Raw genomic sequence first — 21,445 nt, forward strand, 5'->3', positions numbered from 1 at the left:
AGACGGCCAATAGACATATGATTAAATGCTCAACATCTCTAGCCATAAAAGAAATGCAAATCAAAACAACATTGAGAGGCCACCTCACTCCAGTTAAAATGCAAAAATCAAGAACTCTAACAACAACAGATGCTGGAGGGGATGTGGCCGAAGGGAGCCTTACTTCATTGTTGGTGGGAATGTAAACTTGTTCAACCACTTTAGAAAGCAGTATGGAGGTTCCTGAAAATACTTCACATAGAGCTCCCCTATGACCCACCAATCCCACTTTTGGGCATTTACCCAAATGTTTACAAACAAGACCACACTAAAGCTACCAGCACAACTATGTTTATTGCAGCATTATTTACCATAGCTAAGATATGGAACCAAACCAGATGTCCCTCAGTAGATGAATGGATCAAGAACATGTGGTATATTTACACAATGGAATTCTATGCCTCCATCAGAAAGAATGACATTGCCCCATTTGTTGGGAAATGGAAAAACTTGGAAAAATTATATTAAGTGAAGTAAGCCAGGCCCAAAGAAACTTAGGCCACATGGTTTCCCTTATTTGCAATATCTAGTATATGTATGAGTCAAGTGGAAAAGGTCAGATTATGTGATGTTAGGAAAATGAACCCTTAGATATGTATTTTAATATTTTTTCTTTCATGCATGTGTTTCTAATGCATTTATAAGATCATTTCTTTGTTGCTTTGTATGCCCCCCCCACAGTATAACCCCTAATTTCACTATATTTGATGTCAGTATAACTTGTGGAGGAGATGGGGAAAAACAATCGTTTAAGGATATAGGTGGACCTGTTGCAACAATGAGAAGTACAAGTTGTCATGTCCAAAACGAGCTTTACAACATCGATGCGGGGGGAGGGGAGCATAGGAGAAGGATTGGGTTGGAGGGGAGGCTGGGAAGGGTTGAGAAGGGTAAACAAAGGAGGAGGCTGCAATGCTTGGTAAGAAATGTACGCATTATCCTGCCCTTGTAATTGTAACCCCTCTGTACAGTATGTTCCAAAATAAAATAAAATCATTTCCTATGAGAAGCATGCATGAACTAAACTCTTCCCTATGCCTGAATTCAAGTACCTCATAACATTTATAAACATGTTAAATGTATGATTTATACTCACTTCTATATATTCAGTCTATATCGTGCTTGTTGGAGTGATTCATTATATTTTATTATTGATTTACTTATTTAGCACTTATGGACTGTGAGTGCACCAATAACATTTATTAAATTTCTTCCCATCTATTCTGTAGCATGTAGCTTTGCAGACCTATTATGAACTTGCACAGAAAAGGAAAACAGGTGTCACACTTGAAATCTTACACCAGGAAGAAATTTTTGGCAATGATGGGGCATGATCTGAAGGCCTGAGAGGCCCAATTCATGAATGGGTGTGTGCAGCACCACTGCCTCTAGCCCATTCAGCTGCCAAGTGGATCTCAGGACTTGAGATCACGCCCCAGGTTTGGCCAAAATAGCTGTAACTTTCTTTTTTTTTTTTTTTTTTTTTTTTTAAATTGTATTTTATTTTATTTGAGAACATACTGTACAGAGGGGCTACAATTACATGGGCAGAATAATGCATACATTTCTTACCAAGCATTGCAGCCTCCTCCTTTGTTTACCCTTCACTTCCCTTCCCTGCCTCCCCCCTCCCCCCACCCAATTTTACCCCCCTCCCCCCACCCAATTATACCCCCCTCCCCCCCCCCCCACCGAAATTGTAAAGCTGGTTTTGACATGACATTTTGTACTTCTCATTGTTGCAACAGGTCCACCTGAATCCTTAAACGATTTGTTTGTCCCCATCTCCTCCACATGATATACTGATATCAAATATAGTGAAAGCGGGGGTTACACTGTGGGGGAGGGACATACAAAGCAATAAAGGAATAATCTTATAAATGCATTAGAAATACATGCATGAAAGAAACGAAAACATTAAAATACATATTTAAGGGTTCATTTTCCTAACATCACATTATCTGGCCTTTTCCGCTTGACTCATACCTATACTAGATATTGCAAATAAGGGAAACCATGGGACCTATAATAGCTGTAACTTTCTATTACGATGTTTATATCTAAATAAATATAAACTTAGATATTTATGTACTGCCAGAGGTATCTAATATTCAATGACATATACTACATTCCTACCAATTCTCATGTGTTTAGGGAGCACTCCATTTAATCAAGAGTTCTTTTAATGCATAATAATCTGAATTAAAATCAATCCTTGCCCTGTGATTATTGGGTCTAATTTTATTCTAGACACATTGACGGACTACTCATCCAACCATGACATTGATTACATTCCTCTGGTGTTCTTATGGACAGGCAATAATTTCTTAGGCTCTCCAGCCCTTTTTACATGGCATGACCAGGATTCGAACTCAGGGTCTAGTGTCAGGTTGGCCTATGGCTTCACTGACAGCCCGCCAGCCTTCAGCAATGCCAGGTGACCTATAGGTTGCAGCTATGTAATTCAGAACCAGGATAGTCACCATGCAAGGAAGGAAAACAGAAACTGCTGACTGTCTGTGGTTTGTGGCATTTTTCGGTGCTGTTTTCATTTTGTTTGGATGTATTCCTATAGGAGAAGCTCCAGAGTAGATATTATGAATGGCATCAACCTATGAAATTTGTATTCAATTCAATGAGTTCATAACACAGAGACTGTTTTCATGACATTGGATGTTCCCGGGCTCCCCTCACTGCTCCCAGTGTAGCTTAAGGATTTCTCTGCATCCCAGGCCAGAAGTCTCTCTCATTGTCTGGACAGGCAGACAAAAGGCCTCACTCCTGTACAGCTGTGTAACACGCAACACCATCTGGGCCAATTAGTGAGGAGAAGTGTGGGTGGGCTCTGAAGGCCAGGAGAAAAAGGCCGCTTTGTACCCCAAGCTATCTCTCTTCCCAGTGCTCTGATTTGACAGGAAGCATTCATTTGTGCCACCTCCCATGGCAGGGCAAGTTCTGTGCATTTATACTGCCTTTGTATATTCTGGTGTTCAGATACAGTGCTCAATATAATTCAGTAGTCCTTCTGGCAGACAACTAGGACACTGACCTTAAAGAAATGTTTCATTGAGGCTGATGATGGGCCTATGATGCCTCTCCTAGTTTTCCAGAAGCTTGGGGAATCGAAGAACATGTCAGATATCACAAACCTTCCTGTCTTCTAATTCTGGTGAAGCTCATCAGGTTTTGCAACCTTTGCCCTCTCCCAGTTGTCCCCTGGGTGGCTAGGTTTGGTGGTTGAATACAGGGCCTGGGTGCAGATTGTGAGCTCAGAGAAGTCTAGTGCTTTACCATTTTGTGTCACAGCTTCACTATTGCTTTCTGTGTGTATGAGTGTGTGTGTGTGTGTGAGAGAGAGAGAGAGAGAGAGAAAGAAAGAGAGAGAGAGACAGAAAGAGAGAGAGAGAGAGAGAGAGAGAGAGAGAGAGAGAGAGAGAGAGAGAGAGAGAGAGAGAGAGAGAGAGAGAGAGAGAGAGAGAGAGAGAGAGAGAGAGAGAGAGAGTACATTCACTAGTCCTGGAGCTTGTACTCAGGACACGATCACTGTACCTAGTGTCTCTTGTACAAGGATTGCCCTCTCCTACTTGAACCACAGAGCCACTTCAGGTATTTTCCTTTTGATGTGGTCCTGATAAATGAAGCCCAGGGTTTCACAGATGCAAAGCACCCTACCCCTAAGGCACATTCCCTGACCTGTACTTTAGGTTTGTTAGTTTGTTTCTGTCTTTTTTGTTGTCGATGTAGGAGTTGAAATCTTGGCCTGGTTGCTGTCCCTGAGCAATTGAGCTCAAATCTTGTGCTATATCACTTCAGCCACAGAGCCACTTCCTGTTTTCTTGTGGTTAATTGGAGCTAAGTGTCTCAAGGACTTTCCTGTCAGACTAGCTTTGAACCATGATCCTCAGATCTCATCCTCATGAGTAGCTAAGATGACAGGCATGAGCCAAAAGCACCCAGCTTCCACTTCAGGTTAATTAGTGGTGAATTGGAGATAATAGGCACATCGGACCTTTTGTGTCTGGGATAGTTTGGAACCCAGATACTCAGATCTCAGCTTCCTGAGAAGGCAGGATGACAGACCTCAACTATAGAACCATAGGCCATGGCACTCTGCTGCAAGGGGGTCCTTGCCTCCACATGGTGGAGTGGTAGCCATGCGCCCAAGAGATAAGGGTCATTGCCTAGGCCCTGAGATCAAGGTTCATGACTGAGAAACAAAACAAAACAAAACAAAACAATTGTCTGCAATAGACAACCCACTAGTCTTCACTAATACATAATTTTGTCCCTGCCATGGAGATATATTGGAGCCTCCCTGCCATGGAGATATATTGGAGCCTCAATATTCTTGTCTGCATAATCATCTCAGTTCTGGAGCTCTTACAAGGAAAAGATGAAAGAATGCACCCTTTGAAGGACAAACCACACAACACTCTTTTTTTTTTTTCGGTCATAGGGCTTGAACTCTGGGCCTGAGCTCTGTCCCTCAGGTCTTCAGCTCAAGGCTAGTGCTCTACCACTTGAGCTACAGTGCCACTTCCAGTTTTATGGTGATTTATTGAGATAAATGTTTCATGGACTTTCTTGCTTGGGCTGGCTTTGAACCACGATCCTCAGATCTCTGACCCTGAGTAGTCAGGATTACTGGCTTGAGCCACCAACTCCCGGCTCCACATAACACTCTTTACAGGCCTCAGCACACAGCATCCTATGAAAGTCTCAGCACCCAGCACCCAATGCAGCACTCAGCACACTGCACCCTGTGAAGGACTCAGCACACAGCATCCTGTGCAGGAATCAGCACACATAACTCCAGGAGGGACCCAGCACCCCAGGAAGGACTCATCAAATAGCTGTTTCCCACAAGCTGTCAATAGTATTAGGGTGCTTTCATCAGTATCACCATTCTTTCAGAAACACATCACAAACTACACAACGTTCACATCTAATGATTCAGAGGGTTTTTTTGGGGGGGTAGAGTCAGCCACGGGATTGCACTAAAATGTTGGGGGTACTATCCTAAGATGTTTTGCTCAAGTTTAGAGCTCCACCACTTTGAGCCACAATTCAGAGTTTCACAGCCATCCTGAAAGGGCTGGGTTTTAAACCCACCACTGTCAGATCTCAGCCCCTGAGTACCTTTGATGACAGAGGTGAGCGAGTCAGCAGCATATGGTTACGTGGAGCTGGGTTGCAGTGGTATACTTCTGGCTAAGTCAGGTTAGATGGCAGCTGTCTGCACGAGACTCCCGGCTTGCTCTGTGATGAAGTATTTGAAGTCCTATCCTTATAGAGTTGCAGTCATAATATTCAATCTTTTTTGGTGTCCGTAAGGGTCTAGACACAGTCCCTAAACATTTATGCTTAAAGCTAGTGCTCGAGTGTTTCAGTGACAGCACAAATTCCTGATTTTTATGTGCATGTGGAAGTAAGGAATCAAATTCAGGGCTTTGTATGTACTAACCCTCACTATACCAGTGAATGCCAGGAGAGAAAAGTATATAAACAGATTAGTGTGTAGATTGGCATATATATATATATATATATATATATATATATATATATATATATATATATATATATACATATGTATGTATAAAACAAGAGAAAGATGTCTGTATATTATGAAATTACATATATTACTACCAATTACTTACAATTAAATTATTTCTTCCATTTTTAAGTTTCATTGTTGAATACATAATAAAGTATTAATTGAATATTAGTCAATGTAGTATAATTGTTGTGTATAATTTTATAGTATACTCATACACTAACTACTAATTTAATTGTTACATTTATAATATTCCATTTGAATGTATGTATATTGGAATGCATTTCTTAGAATCTCCTGCCAATCATTAGTGGCAGGCCCAGATTCAACCTCCATGCCTAAGTTGAGGTTTCGGCTATGGTTTCCCTAATAGTGAGGCAAACGTCAGCATGCAAGGTCATGTACATTTTCTGGGCCTCGTCATTTAGACCAAGAATGGTTACAATGCAAAGAGAAAAAATGTAAATCCACCTTCTTGAACATTTCTGTTTTATCCTTCTCCTTTTTATTTTTATTTTTTTTGTCAAGCCTGAGATTTGAACTTGGGTCCTAGTATCCCAGGGTCAGCTGTGGTACAGATGCCACGAACTCACTTCAAACCCCATGCTTGGCCAAAAAAAAAAGGCCCTGGTTTGGAATTTGCACCATTTTTCTGGCAGGCCTGTGATTTGAACTCAGGGTCTGTGTAACTCTGTGGCACTGTGGGTGAAGGGAAAGCTCACGTCCTTGAAGACAAGAAATTCAGACCAGTTCCCAGGGCCTGAATTAAATCCCCAGCACTGGAAAAAATAATATTCATATATGATATCTATTTACATACATGAGTTTAGTGAGTATGATGTTTATTACCCTTATTTATTTAGTATTATTACACAAATAATATTTCATTTATTACATCCTGTCACACAGGATATATTTGATATGGATTATACATCATATTGAGACCAGAAGTTTTTTTCAGGAAAAAAATGTGTCAAAAGTGGTCTCTTACTACATTAATAATTTTTGACCATGCTGAGATTTCAACTCACAGCCTAGAGAATGCCCAATCCGTAAATGGGGTCACATCTTATCACACTAGCCTCTGGCAAATTGACCTGCCAGGAATAGATAGATAGATAGATAGATAGATAGATAGATAGATAGATAGATAGATAGATAGATAGATAGATAGATGATAGATAGATAGATAGATAGATAGATAGATGTGTAGATTGCTATATATATATATATATACACTTAGAGAATGTGAGGATAACATTAAATTATATATATAGTTACCAATTATTAGTTATTAAGTTATGTCTCCATTTAATGAAGTATCATGGCTGAATGCTTATAAAAAACATTAATTAAAAATTACTCAATATCCTTCCATTAGGTAATCATACCATGGTGCTAAAATGGAAGACATAAATCCTATAATTTTTGTGTGGCTTTCTAAAATACAATCATGAATTCACTGAAAATTTAATGAATACTTTTATAACATTCCATCAGTATTCACATAAATAGGAATGAGTTTGTCAGGATCTCCTTCCATTTGTGGGTGACAGTCCTGGCCTTCCAACTCCAGGCCTGGGTAGTTTACTTCAAATGCAAACCATTAGAATGACACTGTGAAGATTTCAGATTGTCACGATTTAAAAAAGAACAAGAAGAACAAAAGAAAGCCAGGTGTCAGTGGCTCCTGTCTGTAGTCCTAGCTCCTCAGGAGGCTGAGATGTAGAGAATGCCAATTTGAATGCCAGGGCAGGAAAGTCCGCGACAATCATATTTCAAAGAGATCACAGGAAAATATCCCCATGGGTTAGGGCTATGGCTCAAGGGCAGAGCGCCACCCTTGAGCAAAAGGAGATCAGGGATAGGGCTCACATTTCAACGTTGGACCTGCCAAAGAAAATAAAAGAAGGCAGTAACTCCATGTTTCTGTGTATGGATGGATGATGTATGGATGGTGAGCATTCATCATGTGGCCCATGCCCAGCCCCCAACCTGGGCAAGTTTGGACAAGCCCTCACAGAATACTAAGTCTGAGCTGGCAGCTTAAACAAAACATCCTTCTCTGCCATTTAGTAAATGAAGCCCTGAAGGCTTCCCTGGGTTGGTGTATGCAATGGGTGCATTATGTTCTGGCTGAGACGTCCCATTGGGATATCTAGCAGTCAGCCACTGCCTCAAGAGAGACCACAGTTCCTAGGATGTAGGAGTTGTGAAAGGTTCTGGCTCCATATTCCCTATCCCTATGTAGGATGTAAGCCTAGATCTCTGGGGCCTCGTGGCTATCACTCATTCATCATTTCTCATTGCCAAGTCTCAGGCTGGTCCCAAATCCTGGCAAAGATATGAAATGGCCAGTGATTTCTTTGTTGAAAAGGGTACGCAAATAAATCCCACCCTCATAGCTCCTGTTAGAAGTAAGCCTTAGCTGCGAATGTGGCTTAGTGGTAGAGTGCTTACCTAGCAAGCATGATGCCCTGGGTTCGATTCTTCAGTACCACATAAACAGAAAAAGCCAAAAGTGGCACTGTGTCTTAAGTGATAGAATGTAGCCTTGAGCAAAAGCAGCTCAAGAACATGCCCACACTCTGAGTTCAAGCCCCAACACTGGCAAAAAAAAGTGATCTTGGTGAGACATACTCTTCTGGGACTCAGGAGGGCCAAGGTTATAGGTAAGAAGTAGAGGGCAGGTACTGGTGGCTCATCCCTGTAATCTTAGCTACTCAGGAGGCTGAGACCTGAGGATCATAATTGCAAGCCAGTGCAGTCAGGAAAGTCTATATGAGACTCTTTTCTCCAATTCAGCCCCCAAAAGGCCACAGCTGTGGTTCAAGTAGTAGAATGCTAGCGTTGAGCATAAAAATTCAGTGATACCATCCAGGTCTAGAATTCAAACCCCAGAACTGGCACACACACACACACACACACACACACACACACACACACACACACACACACACACACACACACACACACACACACACACACACCAATATAGAGCATTTGCCAGTCAACCTACCAAGTTCCATCTCTAGGAACTCAATATTTATATTTTTTTAAAAGAGGGAGAATGGAAGGAAGGACTTGCTCTAGGAGGTGATATAACCAGTGCCAAAATTCCACAGGATTTCTAATGTGGAACAGAACAGAGAGCCTCAGCCAGAAGGTATACAGCGTGGGCAAAGGTCCTGAGGTGTGGTGTTAGAGCAGGTGGTGTGGGGGGAATGAAGTTTCTGTGTCTTCAGACAAGTCTGGCTGAACAATCAAGGCTGGGTCAAGGTTTGTACTTGAGTCACAGGTAGGGCAGAGGGTAGGGTCCAGAATGGGGCCCAGGGGAAGATTAGCTTGACTTTTCAACATGGACCTCAGCCATTTCCTGTGGCTGAAAACCTATTTTTCACAGCTCCTGACACTCAGGCATCATTTGCATTGAGGAGTCAGGGCAAACGCAAGGAAGAACTCTTGCTTAGGAAAATCTTCTAACCCAATGCCACCAGTGGCTCAACCCCTGTAAATCCTAGCTACTCAGAAGACTGAGATCAGAGATCGTGGGTCAAAGCCAGCTCAGCGGAGGAAAGTTCATGAGACTCTTCTTGCCAATGAGCTATCAAAAGCCAGAAATGGAGCTGTGGCTCAAGTGGTAGAGTGCCAGCTTGAGGGAAAAAGTAAAAGACCAGAGCCCAGACCCTGAGTTGAAGACCGGGTACTGGCACAGAAAAAAAACAGAAAACCTTTCAGGAGCTCCCAGTTCACTGTCGAGAAAAGCCATTATTAGCTGGGCATAGTTGGCTCATTCCTGTCATCCTAGCTACTCAAGGCTGAGACCTGAGAATCAATCAAGATTCAAAGCTAGCCTGGGCAGACTATTATCTCCAATGAATCATCAATGAACTGGAAAGAGAACAACTGTAGTTCAAGTGGTATAGCACCAACTTTGTGCAAACAATCTAAAGGATAGCATCTACGTCTACACTCTGAGTTCAAGTCCCAGTAAACACACACACACACACACACACACACACACACACACACACACACACACACACACACACACACACACACACACACACACCAGCATTCTTAGCAGGTGCCAGTGACTCATACCAGCAATCCTAGCTACTCAAGAGGCTGAGATCTTAGGAATGGCAGCTTGAAGCCAGCCCAGGCAAGAAAGCCATGAAACTCTTATCTCCACTAAACTAGTAAAAAAGATGAAAGGTGAGCTGAGGTTCAAATGGTAGAAAGTTAGCTTTGAGCAAAGGAAGCACAGGGACAGTGCCTAGGCCCTGAGTTCCAGATCTAAGATTTTTTTAAAGACACCATTTGCCACTCCCACAGGCCATAAATCCAGATTTTGGTCATCCTAAATCTCACTTCCCCTCTTGCCACTTCCACAGTCCTCCCACAAGTGGCCAGTGTGTAGCCAACACTGGGTTAAGAAGTGAATGTACAAAAGGGGAGGCATAGCCAGGTCAAGACTAATGCCCCAGAACATTGAGGTATTGGCCATACCAGTCTCTTATCCCCCAGTTCCCTGGCCCTGGAATCTAAAGTCTGTGCCTATGTATTCTGGGCATCCAGAATTGTCTAGAAGGACCTGAGAGGCCCAGCTGGGGCTGGAAGATAGACCGTCCTATGATAAAGTATGTTTACATTTACTAGACACTGATAAATACTTTCAAGCCACATTGGCCTCACCTCCCATGTAGTCCAGGATCCTCCTTGCTTGGGTGGTCTTCAGTCAGCTGTCAAGCTCGAGTTGCCCAGAGCCACCAGCAACCCCCTATTCCCTACTCCACTGCAAGCCTGCGGAGAGGGATGTGCAGTCAGAGGCGCAGCTGAGGTAAAGGACAGGACATCACATGACTGAGGCCTTCCCTCAGAGGCAGTGGAGATACTCTGCCAGCTGTCTCAGAATTCCCTGGAGTCAGCCAAATATTTGGACAGTCAGAATTGTGCCCCAGAGGCCTGGAACACAGGCCTCTGGCAATTTAGGACTCATTGTAGACCCTGACAAGGGACTTAAGGCAAGGTTGGTGTGGAGGAGGGGCACTATCTTAGGTCAGAAAGATACAGACAGGCAGCCAGGAAGGGGACAGAGAAAGATGAGGAAAAGTTACACACACACACACACACACACACACACACACACACACACACACACACACACACACACACACACACAAAAACACGGACATTTCAAGGCCTCAGCAGTTCCTGAGAACTATGAACTCTCTCCATTAGTATAACATCCAATTCGTGAGAAGATGGCACTATCATACTCAGACCAACTGTAGACACAAAATTGAGCCTCTCACATATGTGGAATATCGCATAATCCAGCATGTAATTTCCTACCGTACACACTGCTATGTGGAAAACTAAAGCCACCTCTTTGTTTATTGTTGGTCATGAGATTTGAACTCTGGGCCAGAGCACTGTCCCTCAGCTCTTCAGATGAAGATGAGCACCTTCCCACTTGAGCCACAGGGCCACTTCCTGTTTTCTGGTGGTTCATTGGATATCAAGTATCACAGACATTTCTGGTCAAGCTGTCTTGGAACCATGGTCTTCACATATCAACCTTCTGAGATGACAGTTGTGAGCCACCGGCAGCAGCCAGCTTCAGCCACCTTCAAATACCCAGAGGAAAACCAATTTGTTAGGCCACAAACTTCTTGTAACCCTTGATTTCAGACTTTGACACCCCACATCCAAATCCATCCTTCAATGGATAGAATGCAGACACAACAACCCCACACCAGCACCCATTTGCCCACTCCCTGCCTGACACAGGCCACATCCTCTTGAGTTCTTGGTAATGTACCACCCATCCTACTGTGGCTTCAAACGGGGGCAACCTTGGGGAGTTCTTAGAAATGTCTGTACAGTGAGGCCAGTATCTGGTCTCTCAAACACAGCACGCACACACACCTCCATATCTCTGCAGGCAAAAATGTTTTACTTTTCAGTTGTGGGGCTTGAACTCTGGGCCTGGGTGCTGTCCCTGAGCTCTCCAGCTCAAGGTGAACACTCTACTACTTGAGCCACAGCACCTCTTCCAGTTTTCTGGTGGTTTTTTGGAGATAAGAGTCTCAGGGTCTTTCCTGCCCAGGCTGGCTTTGAAGCGTGATCCTGAGATCTCAGCTCCTGAGTACCTAGGATGACAACAATGAGCTACTGAAATCTTCCATAAAGGAGCCATGAAACTGTGAAGGAGAAAACAAAAGTTGTGACTGGGCTCGTACTTGGTATTGATGTAAAAACAACAACAACAAATATACACACAGAGAGGAATAAAATGCTTTTGCTATTTTTAGACATGGTGACTTAACTATATTTTCATTGCTCTCATCTTCGTGCTCTCTCAACACACACACACACACACACACACACACACACACACACACACACACATACACACACATCCAAAATGGTGACAGAAGACTCTTCCATGAAGCACCTGCAATTTGCCAACTGATCACTTAACTGAGCACAGTCAGGCTGTACAAGGAGAAAGATTCTCTCTCTCTCTCTCTCTCTCTCTCTCTCTCTCTCTCTCTCTCTCTCTCTCTCTCTCTCTCTCTCTCTCTCTCTCTCTCTCTCTCTCTCTCTCTCTCTCTCTCTCTCACACACACACACACACACACACACACACACACACAGAATCAGAGTAGTGCCTCTCCTGTCTGTTGGTTCCTCATCTGGGACAGTGTACAAGCTGGAGCACGCAGGTTCCCATTCCCCATTCCCTTGTTAAAACCGAGATCTCCCACCCAAGGGGAGCACCACTCTAATGACACAGCATGACCCCGCTTCTCCCCTCCTCCAGGGTGAGACACTTCCCCTTTGGAACAACCAGCCTTAACTCCCCATTCACCAAAACCCTAAGACAGGACGCTGGGTGAAAAAATTCCCAGACAGGTGGCTCCTCAGAGCCAGGACTGACAACAAGCAGAGGTCTTGGGGTACCCAGGGGGTGTCTGACCCGGGGTGGGCGTGGTGTTGAGGAAATAGATGGGGTTCTAAAGTCTACATACATGGACAGACTCCCTACTTACAGCCTAGATGCTTCTGGGTGACTGGGTGGATTCTTGGGGAGGACAAGGAGACCAGATGGACCGGGAGCACCAGCAGATGCTGGTAGAGCTGGAAAATGGGATCACCCTGTGAGTACTGTTGACAGGTGGGGTGGGGGGGAACAGGCCATGTGTATGTGTGTCAGAGGGAGTGTGTTACTCCCAGATATTCACCTTCCATCTCACCCCCAGTGCCCTAACCTCCCTAGTGGGCTTTTCTGAGACCCTCCTTAGGTAAGAGGGTGACTGAGAACAGAGGACAAGGACTCACACAACAAGGGGTCCTTATCTTCTGTATCCAATGCCCCACACTCCCAGAAAAAAGGAAAAGACCCAAGAAGGCAGGTGTGGCATTGCTCCCCACCTCAGAATAAAGCCACCAGGTACCCATCTTGGAGAGGAAGGGTGAACATGTGGGGATGTGTGGTTCCCACTGCTCCAGGCCAGGGGCTCCCTTCTCACCAAACCCTGCATCTCCCCATTTCCTGAGACACTGATACTAGGGATGGGAGTGGGATCCCTGGATCCACACCCACTCCCCCATCTCCCACTCTTGGGGTGCATTTGTGGCAGAGCCAGTGCTGGCACCTGGAGCTGGTGAGGCAAGGTTTGGATGCGAGAAGGGAGGCAGGAGTCGTGGGTCTGGGTTGGGGGGAAGAGGGGTTGGGAGAGATCACGAGGTGTGCGACCACGGGATATCCACTCATGTGTGCTTCTGGGTGAAGCTGTAGGCTGCTGTTCTAGGTGAAGATGGCAGCAATGGCAGCATCATGGCAGATGCTCAGGCCCAGAGTAGAGGATGGGGCGGGGGGGAGGCAGGACGTGTTCAGGGCCACAATCTGGGCTGGGGCACACCATCGCTGGATGACTCTGAGAGGCAGTGTGGGTCCGAGCCAGCAGCAACATGTTTGAAACGTGATGTCGTGGAGAGGGCAGGATAGGGGTCAGGAAAGGAGCAAGCAGGTGGCAGGGCTAAGCGTGCCTCAGCCACAGCTGAACTCCTGGCACAGGGACCTTGGACTCAGGGCCTACATGGCCTCTGAGCCTCCCTGGGCCTGTGGGAGGGATGTGCCTGCTGTGCTGGCTTTGTGCTCTGTGCTCCTGGGCCAGACCTATGCTCCTACAGCAACAGAGGCCAGCCATTAACGCAGCCTCTCCTGGTGCATGTGGCTGCTCATCTCTCTGCCACCACTTATCTCGAGGGCTGTCTTGCCCTTATAGCACAAGCGTGTCAGCCAATGGCTGCAGCAGCTATGTACCTCCTCTGCCATACCCTGTCCTCCTCTTGGTCATGCCCCTCCCTCCTCTGCCGTGTCCCCCACCTCTTAGACTTGTGCTGCCCCGAGTCTGCCATAAGGCTACCAGGCCATGACAGAAGCAGCCCCACCTCATCTCAGGGCTTACCCCAACCCTAGCAGCTGCCCAGGGTGATCGAATCTCCCCTCAGTCCAACCACTGGGGGAGAATCTTCTCCATCCACCCCATACACCAAGCAGGTGCACGATGACCCTCTGTATTTGTGTGTGTGTGTGTGTGTGCGTGTGTGTGTGTGTGTGTGTGAGAGAGAGAGAGAGAGAGTGAGAGAGAGAGAGAGAGAGAGAGAGAGAGAGAGAGAGAGAGAGAGAGAGAGAGAGAGAGAGAGAGAGAGAGAGATTGTCGGGGATATCTACCTCTCAAGGACTCAGAACATAGGACCCTTTGGAATGACAGCACACAGCACACTTTAAAAAATAGCACAAATAACTCTGTGTAATGGACTCAGCACAATGTGGCTTTTAAAAGACTCACCACATAGCAACCTTTGGGATCTTCATGGTAATCTAATGACCAATAAGATTAGACATGTCATTTTGACATCACTAAACGTAAATATCATAGTATTATGACATCATATGTCATAGTGGCATTATAGACATATTGTGAATGCCTATTCTGTGATTTCATTCTATTTCAAGGGAGCAATATTGGTGGATATCAGAAATCCATTGTGAACTCAAAGCTACTGTGACATGAGAATTCCCTTTGTGACAAATCACAGTGCCATTGTGATATCATTAACCTGTTGTGACATCACAAACCTGTCCTGTCCATTGTGACCTCACTATCAATGTGACATCACAAAGCCATTGTGATATCACATTGCTGTTGGGACATTACAATCACCTTGAGACCTCCCAAACCCATTATGACATCTTTAGCGCTTTGGAAAAAAACACGTGGCCTTTGTGACATCACAGTCCCTTTGTGTATCCATATCTTCGTTGTGAAATGTCAGATATGCCATTGTAATATCACAGAGCATTTATAATATAATCATCACTGTGAAAGTACATTGTCATAATGACAACATCAGCTCATTGTGACATCACAAATTTGTAATGACATCTTACCACTATTATATTACATTGTCATTGTGACATCATATAAACATTATGAATGCCTATTATGTGATTTCATTATATTTCTTTTTTTTAATTTAATTTATTTTTTGTGAACATACTACTGTACAGAGGGGTTATAATTACATGGGCAGGATAATGCATACATTTCTTATCAAGCATTGCAGCCTCCTCCTTTGTTTACCCTTCACATCCCTTCTCTACCTCCCCCCCTACCTCCACCAACCAATCCTCCTCCCCCCGCACCAACGTTGTAAAGCTCGTTTTCGACATGACAACTTGCACTTCTCATTGTTGCAACAGGTCCACCTGTATCCTTAAACGACTTGTTTTTCCCCATCTCCTCCACAAGTTATATTGACATCAAGTATAGTAAAAGCAGGGGTTATACTGTGGGGGAGGGACATACAAAGCAACAAAGAGATAATCTTATAAATGCGTTAGAAACAAATGCATGAAATAAAAAAAAACACATTTGAATACCTATCTAAGGGTTCATTTTCCTAACATCATATTATCTGACCTTTTCCGCTTGACTCATGTTGCATGTGGTTATATATCAAAAACATATTTTGACTTCATAACCATTTTGACATCAGAATCCCTTTGTGACATAACATTGCCATTATGATATCTCTAAACAATGTGACAACTCAAACATATCCTGTCCTGCCACACCTACTCCAGTGGAGTCTGCTTAGCATGGAAACCTGCGTTCAAACCTGAGAATGGGGCTTCAAAGAGGCCTACCTCCTGGAAAGGCTGGCAAACCCCTGGGAAAGATGTGTTTCTGCTTTTCTTTTCTTCACTGTATAAGAGTGCCTATTAATCTTTTACTGTTTCTACTCCTCTTTGTACTTACTCATTGTCAATGTCCCCTTATTCAAAGCTCTTTCTTAAGAGTGTTGATGACTCCAATATCTGATGAGTGTCTTAAAAATATGACTAACTCACCAGAGTTAAGTGCTACCCTGGAAGCCCCTCTTATGGAGGCTAGTAGACAAGTCATAAGTAAATATAAAAGTATTGGGGGTTTCACAAAGTCACTTCAGCAGAAGGAATTGTTTGTAAGAGATTTACAAGAAGCTGTAGGCACGGCTAGAACAGAAAGAATGTATGGCAATTGCTGAGATAACTACTTAGGAGAAAGAATTTCCTGTTACTCTCTTTTATTTACTAAGAGACTTGCTAGATCTTTGTCTCCTTGGTGCTTACTACTAAAGAAGGAACAGGAAAGATCTTATGGGACAGTTAAGGCCTCTATAAAAGAAGGTAATGGTTAATTGGTGACAAACATCGAAACCCATTGTATTTCTTAGAGATAAGCTGGAGACAAGTGCCTATCAGGAGACCAGCTGGTGACCACCCAAGAATGAAGCCCTGCAGCAAGACTGTGTAACCTTTTGCCCTTTCTTATGGAGAATTTTTGCTATAAAAGTCTGTTATCCTCTGCATTAAATCGCACTCAGCATCCACTCCTCTTGTGTGTGGGTTGTCTGTTTGCCATCTCCCCACCTATTCCAGTTCCTTCCCTAGGTGTCCTCCGTCATCCGGTCCGTGGCACTGTCCTCATAATTTTTATGACATGTTGCCACTGTGTAATGTTAGGTCCATTGAGAGCTCAACCTCTTTTCTACCTCATTATTTCAGGTATGACATGAAATATTAGAAATATACTGTGACATCATGAATATTGTGACATCACACTGCTAGACATTACACTGTCACATTGTCACATCACAAATCTGTTCTGTTGTCACATCACAAATTTGTTCTGACTTCATCACATTTGTGCCAACAAATACCTTTGCAATCCTCACAATCCCATTCTAAACTCATATACTCATTGTGAGTTAATGACAATTGAGTTCTGAAATGACATTGTCACATCACCAATCTACTGCAACATCACAAAACCATTTTGAATTCATCACTATTATGGCATCAGCAACTAATTGTAACATAACAACACTCTTATGACATTATAATTTGACGTCATATTGCAATTGTGATATTACTGTACCATCATGTTTTCACAAACCTATTATGACCTCATCACATCTTAGAAAATTCATGGCCTTTGGGACATCAAACTCTTTCTGTGAACTTGTATCATTGTGAACTTGTAGCAATTGAAATTTGAAATAAGGTGTGATATTACAAACTAGTTTTGACATCACTAACCCATTTTTATATCATTAATGAAGTACCCGATTTTCAGATACCCCCTCTTAGACCACCAGAGACCACGATCAATGCAAACAGCAAAGAGTCATTTATTGTATGCTCGAGCTTGGTCCTCCACACACTTGGTAACCAGTGCCACTAAGAGGCCCAAGCACAAAATTAGCACAGCTTTTATACTATCAAACAAGTTTACAAGTTCAGGGGTTTTCCACACAAGCAAGTTCACAAGTTCAGGGGGTTTAAGTCCACCTTGACTGCACTTCCCTTTTTCTGATGCAACACCTTGGCAACTGTTCTGTTCCTTAAGGGTGGCCAGGGTTGGTGGCAACCTGCTGTTTTCCTGAGAGCTATGTTTTTCTTTGGCAGCACAGCTCTCTTTGGGAGTTACTCTGAGGGCAGCACAGCTCAGGACGCTACTCTGAGGGCAGCACAGCTCAGGGGGCTTGATCTTAAAATGAGTTACTTTAGCTCTTCAATTAACACTTTACAACCGAAACTTGTTAGGAACTTTAGCACTTTTGACAAAAAATCATGGCCTTTGTGTCATCACAGTTCATTTGTGTATGTTGTGACTTCATTCTCTTATCCGCACTATAAACTAATGGCAATTAAGATCTGACATGACATAGAGTGTGACATCACAAACCCTTTGTGACATCATCACCACTGTGACATCAGACTGTCATTATGATACCATCAGCTCATTGTGACATCTCCAAATTACAGTGTCATCATAGCATTATGACATCGCATTTCATTTTACTGTCATAGGGGCTGAGAAGGTAGCTCAGTGGTAGAGCACTTGCCTTGCATGCATGAGGCCCTGTGTTCCATTCCTCAGCACCACATAAGCAAAAAGAAAAAAGCCAGAAGTGGCACTGTGGCTCAAGTGGTAGAATGCTAGCTTTGAGCTGAAGAGCTGAGGGACAGTGCCCAGGCCCAGAGTTCAGGCCCCATGACAGGACCCCTCCCCCCAAAAAAAAGAAAGCTGTCACAGACACATTGTGATTGTATATCCTGTGATTTCATTCTATTTCAAATGTGGCATATCACTTGCTATCAGAAACACATTGTGACCTCATAAACATTGAACATTATAAACCCTGTGTGATATCATAACCAGTGTGACATCACATTGTTTTCATGAGATTTTTAGCTTATGGTGATGTCACAAAATGACAATGACATTATAGCATTTGCCATTATGTCATTGTGATAACATAGACACATTATGGATGCCTAATCTGTGATTTCATTGTATTTGAAATGTGGCATGTGGGTTGATATCAGAGACTCATTTTGATATCATGACCATTGTCACATCAAAATCCTTTTGTGACATCAATTTGGCAATGTGACATCACAATGGCAATGTGATGCTAATAAGGCATCGTGATATCACAATGGTCACAAACTCACAATGGGTTTCAGATATCAACTGACATGCAACATTAGTAGTAGAATCAAATAAAATAATAGGCAAACACAATGTGTCTATCACATCAGAATGACAATGTAATGTTACAATGCCATGATGGCATTGTAGTTTTACATGTCAAAATGAGCTGATGGTGTAATGGCAACATGATGTCACAATTATGATGATGTCAGAAAGGATTTGTTATGTTTCAATGGTATGTCTGATGTCAGTTGTAATTAGTTTCCCATGAGGATATGAATACAAAAAAGTTCTGTGATGTCACAGAGGCCATGTGTGTTTTCAAAGGTATTAAGAGGTCATAATAGGTTTGGGATGGCACAATGTGATCTGTAATGTCACAATGGAAATGAGATGTCCCATTGGGTTTTTAATGTCACAGTGGTGATGAGGTCACAATGGTTTTGTGATGTCACAGTTTGTAATTTCTGAATGATATACCTAATTTCAATTACTCATAATTGAATATGAGTATACCAGGTGATAGGAGAAGCTTCACAGTATGAGGTCATACTATCTGAAAACCCAATGGAACAGTGATTTCACAATGATAATGTGATGTCTCAACATCATGTTATAATAATGTTTTGATGTCACAATTGGTGACGCCATACTGATGAGGAGGTTGCAATAGATTTGACATGTCCCAAGGGGTTGGTGATGGCACAATGGCATGTGGGATCTCAATTGTTATTAACTCAGCATGAGTATATGAGTTTGGGAAGGGATTCTGATGTCACCAAAGTATATGTAGTCAAAAAGGTGAAGAAATAACAGGTCTGAGATGTCACAAAGTGACACAATTTTTATGATGTCCAGCAGTGTGATATCATGGTGTTACACTGGATTTTAGATATCTCATGTCATATCTGAAATGTGAGGTCGAACGCAGATTTTCAACTCACAAAAAGCCTAAGATATCACAATGGCATGTCACAAAAGTTATGAGGACAGGAGAGGTATTCGATGTCACAGTGGGTTAGTGTTGTAACAAAGGCAATGTGCTGTGACAAAGAGATTTTGATGTGACAAAGATTATGAGTTCACAATGGTTTCCTGATATCAACCCACATGGCACATTTGAAATAGACTGAAATCCAAGAATAAGCATTCACAACATTACCTTGCTCATGTAACTGTAATCCCTCTGTACACTATACTACAATAAAAAATGCACAGAAGAAAAAAAAAAGAAAAACATGATATAGTGTCATTGGGATTTGGTGATGTCACAATGAGATGATGGTGTCATGATGACAATGTGATTTCACAGTCACAATTTTTGCTCAAAGTATTTGTGATGATACAATGCTATGTGTGATCACAATTTTCACTAGTTCGCTATGAAGATATAGGTAAACAAATGGTCTGTGATGCCACAGAGGTTATGTGTCTTTTAAATGGTGCTGAGTTAACAGTAGCTTTGTGATGTCACAATGTGAATGTGAAGGCACAACAGCAATTTTATGTCACAATGGGTTTGTGATGTCACAGCAGTGATGAGGTCACAATGAGTTTGTGATGTCACTATTGTCACTATGAGTTTCTAATATTAAAATGACATGTCCAATTTCAATTTCTACTAGTTCATAATGAGGATACAATTTCAAAGAAAGAATAAAGCTCCAAAGAGCATGAGTTTTTAGTCATAACTTCTGTGATATGCTGCCATTAGGATATTTTAGGCGTTTAGTAAGCTTAGAATCTGTTTTCAAACTCATAATAATTCAGGTATGAAATATTGTATCAGAAATTGACTCTGACATCATGACCACTGTGATATCACATTGATAAACATCAAGACCCTGGTGTCACATTGTGAACTCACAAATCTGTTAGGACTTCATCACATTTGGGCCAACACAGGTCTTTGGGAACAACACAGTCCCTTTCTGAACTCATATCTTCATTGTGAATTAATTACAATTGAGATTCGGCATGCCATTGTGACATTTCCAGCCAATTGTGACAGCACAAACCTACTATAGTAAGAACACATTGTGATCTAATAGCCATTGTGGTAGCACAATCCCTTTGTGACTCCACATTTCCATAGTGATATCACTAAACCACTGTGAAATGATAATCCTCTCATACTCAATTCAGGTATGAAATGTGATACCCGAATCCAGTGTGACATCTACATCATGGTGACATGACACTGATAGATATTATGAGCATTTTGTCACATTCTGACAAGACACACCTGTTAGGACTTCACTTTTGTGACAACGCATGCCTTTGGAGACATCACAGTCCCATTGTGAGCTCATATACTCATTGTGAGTTCATGACGATTGAGATCACATGTCACCATTTGATATCACCAACCCATTGTAACATCATACACCTCTTGCAAACTCGTCACTAGTGTGGCATCACCAATTGTGATAACAAAACATTATTAAGTCATCATATTGCAATATCACATTGCCATTGTTATATCACTGTTCCATTGTGTTTTCAAAAACCTAGTATGTCTTCATAGCATTTTAGAAAATTCATGGCCTTTTTTATTTGTCTTCTTCTGTGAACTCATATCCACATTGTGATATAGTACAACTAAAATTGGTTATGTGATTATGAGATGTGACTTCACAAAACTATTTGATTTCATCACCAATGTCACATCACAAACGCATTGTGAGATTTCATTGCCATTTGACATCACTATCACATTGCAACTTCCCAAACCTTTTAGGACCTCAGCACCTTTGAAAAAACACATGGCCTTTGTGACACCACAGCC

The sequence above is a fragment of the Dipodomys merriami genome, unplaced genomic scaffold, assembly GCF_024711535.1.
Source record: "Dipodomys merriami isolate MVZ:Mamm:240054 unplaced genomic scaffold, mDipMer1.0.p SCAF_216, whole genome shotgun sequence".
NCBI classification, from domain to species: domain Eukaryota; kingdom Metazoa; phylum Chordata; class Mammalia; order Rodentia; family Heteromyidae; genus Dipodomys; species Dipodomys merriami.